Source organism: Berghia stephanieae, chromosome 7, assembly GCF_034508935.2.
Source record: "Berghia stephanieae isolate SIO BIC M18660-M18661 chromosome 7, UCSD_Bste_1.3, whole genome shotgun sequence".
Lineage (NCBI taxonomy): Eukaryota > Metazoa > Mollusca > Gastropoda > Nudibranchia > Aeolidiidae > Berghia > Berghia stephanieae.
The window spans coordinates 36,239,548-36,245,547 of NC_088366.1; the positions used below are offsets into that span (position 1 = coordinate 36,239,548).

The 6,000-nt window shown below is 33.6% G+C and overlaps 1 protein-coding gene across 2 annotated transcripts in view; it reads left to right on the top strand.

Annotated features, from left to right (window-relative positions):
• The window catches only part of LOC144977165 (uncharacterized), a 78,123-nt gene extending 72,523 nt beyond the window's left edge, over positions 1-5,600 (top strand). The window contains exon 3 of one of the 2 annotated variants that reach the window (XM_078922040.1): positions 4,217-5,600. The gene's annotated coding sequence lies outside the window, so the exon portion shown is untranslated. The remainder of the gene's footprint in view (positions 1-4,216) is intronic. The other variant, XM_078922041.1, reaches the window with a different exon arrangement.
• Positions 5,601-6,000: the final 400 nt, after the last annotated feature.

Sequence of the window (6,000 nt, forward strand, 5' to 3'; positions counted from 1 at the left end):
CCACCACATCACTATCCCTAACACCGCCACTATTACTACAACCAACATATCATCATCACGACTACAATCGCTGCCATATCATTATCCCTACCATCATTACTACAACCATTATAAACAACTACCACTGCACTATCATCTCTACCACTAGTACCAGTACTTACTGCCACATCATACCTGCAAACAAATCATATGAGTATTTTTAAAAGTGAAAATGGGGATGGGTGGTGGCTTTTGACATTGTATAATCACATGGTACCATTCTCTAAGTAGATAAGATTTTATACGTTGCTATCAGTTTTAAACTTTTGAAATTCCTCCGAATGTTGTCAAAAATTGCTGCGAGACACATTTTGGGTTGCATCTCAGTAAATTTTAATGAAATTCAAATTTATAGATTATAGTCGCATGGATGGGTCTGTGCTCTGAGAAATTTCCTCCTTTTTTGACCAGTCATTTTCACCTTTGCTCTTACTTTAAAATATGGATTGTGTTGAGTTAAAACCTATTTTAAGTAGGATTGTCTTTTTTAAGCATATAGAACACTGTGGGGATGGCAAGAATTGGTAAAATACCTGGTAGGAAATTTCACTTCCAGGTAGGAAATTTTAAGGTTGAATTTCCCTGGACACCCTGGTATTATTAATTATGTTTGTTATTTTGAATGTATAATGTAAGCATTTGAGTGTATTAGTATTCCTCTTTGTTGGATTTTGTTCTTGTGTCCGGATGAGACTTATAGTTATAGTTTATATCAAACTAAGTTCATTGGTGGTATGCTCTTGGAATCTACATCTGATCTCTATTTGTTCCCAGTTCCCCTATGTCTTACTTTTTCTTGGGTGCTCTAATTGTAATTCTAGAACTTTTTACTATCCCATTTTCTTCCTTTTTACTGGCGCTGATATAACTATAACCTAATTGTGTTGCAAGCGCCGTAAACCCCTAAAAAAACAAAAACAAACTACATGTACTATTACTACTACTACTACTACTACTACTACTACTACTACTACTACTACTACTACTACTACTACTACTACTACTACTACTACTACTACTACTATTACTACTTCTGCTGCTACTACTTATACTACTCCTTATATTAAGTACTACTTACTACTACATATTATTATTATTATTATATTATTATTATTATTATTATTATTATTATTATTATTATTATTATTATTATTATTATTATTATTATTATTATTATTATTATTATTATTATTATTATTATTATTATTATTATTATTATTATTAACCGTATTATGGAAAGATGCGCTTTGAAAAAAAATGGCTAGATAACTCGTCTTTCAATATCGATCGATTTAAATTACCCTCATCTTGGCAAAAACTCTCAAATCTGGGACTTTGGGAGGTGAGAATTTTACTAAATTTGAGGATCACTTATCGGTATTTGAAGGATCATTTTTATGATCAGATTTTTCAATACGCACCTTTCCATCTTATGGCAGTTAACTGGTTGTTGTCTTTGCTGTTATGTATTTACATATATGTTGTTATTTTTATCACCTACTGCTGCTGCTACTACTACCGCTTTATTATTATTATTATTATTATTATTATTATTATTATTATTATTATTATTATTATTATTATTATTATTATTATTATTATTACACTCCAGCACGGTTTCCTTGGTCTAGTGGTATGACACTCGCTTTCGGATCCCAAGGTCCTGGGTTCGAGCCTCGCTCAGCGCATAGTTGAGTCCTTGGAGAAGGCTTTTTACTCACATTCTCTCACCGTACTCAGGTGTAAAATGAGTACCTGGCCGTAAACAGCGTTGTCTCTGTCCCAAAAAAAAATTGTAATATCGCCTGACAGGCGTCATATCTCGTCCTACATATTATGTGTTGCTGTTGGCCAGGGACCCCTTGTAAAGCGCTTTGAGCACGTTTAGTGGATATTGCTCTATATAAAAGCTCAATTTTTTTTTTTTTAATTTTAATTTTTTATTTTTTTTATTTATTTTTTTTACTGCTACAGGGTTCCCACTCGGTCGGGAAGTCGGGAAATGATCTTGAATTTTTAAATTTCCTCAAGATCGGGAAAAAACGGTCTTGATTTTTCTTGTCTGCGTCGAGAACTTTCAAATCGGGTGTGGTCATAAACGTGAAGTTCGGTGTCTTATTATTTACTTATTAAAGCAGTGATGGTAATCTTCCGCGGAATTCCGGGATTTTGGAAATATCTCAGAAATTTTCTGCTGAATTTGCCGTGTCAAACATTTGCCTCAAGGCCACAAAATCACCATTTTGTCTTATGTCATATTTTGACAAATGTGCTCAGTCTCGTGAAATTTGGTGACGGTTAGCCCTATGTTTTTATGACGTCGGGCCAGACAGAATGGCGCCAGATGTCACAGTTGATACAGAAGACCAGTGGTGTTCTTTGATTAGTTGATGGTTGAAGGGGAGGGATAAATTAATGGGTCTTGATTTTTTTTTCTCTGATGTTGGTGTCTCTTGCCTTTTTAATTTCTCTCTCTCTCTCTCTCTCTCTCTCTCTCTCTCTCTCTCTCTCTCTCTCTCTCTCTCCTCTCTCTCTGACTCTGTAATCTCTCTCTCTCTCTCTCTCTCTCTCTCTCTCTCTCTCTCTCTCTCTCTCTCTCTCTCTCTCTCTCTCTCTCTCTGAGCTTTTTTGAGCCTTTTTTTATATAGCACTAAAATGTGCTCAAAGCGCTTTACAAGGGGTCCCTGGTCAACAGCAACATTTAACATGTAGGACGGGACATGACGCCTGTCAGGCGATATTACAATTTTTCGGACAAAGACAACGCTGTTAACGGCCAGGTACTCATTTTACACCTGAGTATGGTGAGAGAATGTGAGTAAAGAGCCTTTTCCAAGGACTCAACTATGCGCCGAGCGAGGCTCGAACCCAGGACCTTCCGATCCGAAAGCGAGTGTCATACCACTAGACCACATAGCCGCTCTCTCTCTCTCTCTCTCTATTTCTTAGCAAACCATCCATTTAATAACCTGGTTATACAGATATACAATAAAGCAACGGTGATTGGCTTAGTATACTCCTCTTTTTTTTCCTTTGGACTATGGTTTGAAATTTGAGAGATTCTTTGGTTGTTGTATTGATAAGCTGCATAACCACTAGGTTTCCGCAACAAAGATATTATGGCCTGATTTATAAAGTAAAAATCAAAAGAAAACACTTTCTGGCCTTCTATTTGAATATTATTGTAGGCCTTTAAAATGTTATGTGAAAAGGACAATTCATAAAATGTTTACAAAAAGTAAATTTATGTCTAATGATAAGAATGGATTTACACGAGTAGTAATATATTACATAATACAAAACGTATTTTTACATTTTTTCTTGGTGTTTGAGAGACCGAGAAATTTTCCTCTTTTTTGATAAATTGCTATTATCATCACTGATTAAGCTATGTTAAGTTAACTGCTAATCATCATGCCTGGTGGAACATTCCAGGAGTTCTGGTGACTGTAAAACCTCTTTTTGCCATCTGATTTACCACGGCATAAACCGTTTTGAGGCGATGGGTGGTGCATATCAAAATTGATTAGAATTAAGAATTTGTCCATGTGCATTGTGACGTAAGATTTTGGGTAGTGTTAGGCTATAAGTATACGTTTACAAAGGCAACACTAATAACCAGGGAATGTTGTCATACCAGAGGCAGTTTAGTTAAAGTTGACCATTGTTTAATGTATTATATATTTTGAAATACTCGTAATTTGACATGTATTAATTGCTCTTAGCAGTTTAGTTTTCACATTACATGTAGTTTGCTTACTTGCACCAAAAACAAACAAAAAACCAAAACGATCCGATGTTAAGTTCCTTTCTTTGGTAGACTTAGGGTGAAAAAAAAAAAGAATGGCACATTAACTTTTATTAAAACACCCCCGTTCGTCTTTGTTCCTATTCCTATTAAAACACAGGTCAGATACATAGTGATAAGCTGATTAATTAATGATGTGGTGCGTAAACAATTTATGGTGTTATAATCCATTCATTTTGACCGTTTTGTATTTCCTAAAATTTATTAATCAGATATAATGAGACTAAGATATGAATGAGACTAATTTAATGTTTACCTCAGAAAACATTTGGTTTCATTTGTTTTGTCTTTTTTTATCCGATGATATTTTTGTATAATTTTAACTTTAATTAATTTTTTTTTTCTGTTTATTTTTTTCTCTCCGTTCAGATAGGATCCTATATGAAGACTAATTAAGGAAGAACAGATATGGATGCTTTATTAAAGTTGATTAAAGATAAGAGGAACAGAAAAATCCGTGATGAAGATTGATTGAAGAGGAAGGAAGATCATCAAACATAAAAAAAGTCTACTTAAGGCCATGATATTATGAATTGGACATTGATGTTGATGTTGACGTTTTTACTGAATCGGCGTCAATTTTGAATTTATCAAAGAAGTGCTTATTATCAACGTGTTAGTACTGTGTTAAACTGGTTTTCCTAAGATGTTCCGTTTTGCAAGTTGATATTTTATATTAGGCAAGGTTAAGTTTATGTGTGCATAAGATTGCAAATGTTTTCTTTGTTGGATGTTTTCCATTCCTTTATATTTAAAGTTAATCATGTGTGGCAAGAAAAATGTTTGTCTATTTTATTACTACGTATCATCATCATCATCATCATCATCATCATCATCATCATCATCATCATTATCATCATCCTTATCATCATCCTTATCATTATCATCATCATCACCATCATTATCATTATCATCATCATTATCATCAATTTGCTAATGTTTCCTCTTCGGATTTTATAAATGAAAGTGAAGAGATAATGTAAATATGTTTATCATGTTTTAAGAAATCAGAAATGAGCCAATTTTTAGCATTATGTTATAATTACATGTTTATTAAGGTTGTTTTATGCTAGAATTATTGTGGTTAATTATTTAACGCGTTCTAATCTTTTACCCTTCTCTTTGTAAATGTACAATACTATTGTTTTATTCTATTTTAAAATTTCTCAAAAATCCATTTCTTCAGGATAAGGACAAATTTGTCATAATAATATTATGATATGGGCACATGATAAAAAAAAAAGACATTCTTTTCTAATACAAAACACGTTGAGAGAAGCATAAGAATAAATTTACATAAGTTACACGAGTATACGCCGGACAATAGTGTGGGTACTGTTGTTGCCACTTGTATTTACTTGTATGTAAAGTCTCTGCATTCTGCTGTCCTGGACTTGGGCATTTTTCATCATTTAATTATCTTTATATTTTATATTCAAGCCCCTAAATTCGGTATTAATGATACTGCATAGGACGTCTGTATGGTGTTATTTTATAATATATTTTGTTTGTTTTTCTCATGAGTCAACAATTGAGCACTGTAGAATTATATAAATTAATTTGGACAGTTAGTTCATCATAATGTATGTTATGTTATTGATTGTAATCTATTGAATTCGTAAAATGCATAAGGCATATTGCCCAAGCCCTAAGGTGTACTCTTTTATGTTGTTATTTTGTGTGTGTAAGTACGGCATCATGTCATTTTTGTTGTTTTTTTTTTTTTAATTAAAAAAAATGTTTCTGTATGTTAGATATAAGTTCTTGTTTCATATTAATATTATATACAATGATATCTATGATATCTCTGGGGGTTACAGATGCATTCAAATTAATCTCTGCACATGTGTAATGCTAATTACAAGATATGAAGTGAGTAGAAAAGTGCCAGAAGACAATAGAGAATAAAAATTTTTCGCGGCGGTGGTGGGGTTTGAACCTGCGACCTTATTGGTACGACAACTCCGCCTGGCAGGTGAGAGCGTGGCTCTACCGTGTGAGCTATCCACGAACACAAAAATATTCGTTTCAAACCCAAGTCATTTTTGATCCCTGTCTCACCCACTTCTGGGACCGCCGATTCGTTCGCCCACCACCATCGCGAAGTGTTTTGACCAGCAGTTAAGCTTAATAGCCAATATTCTCAACACAAA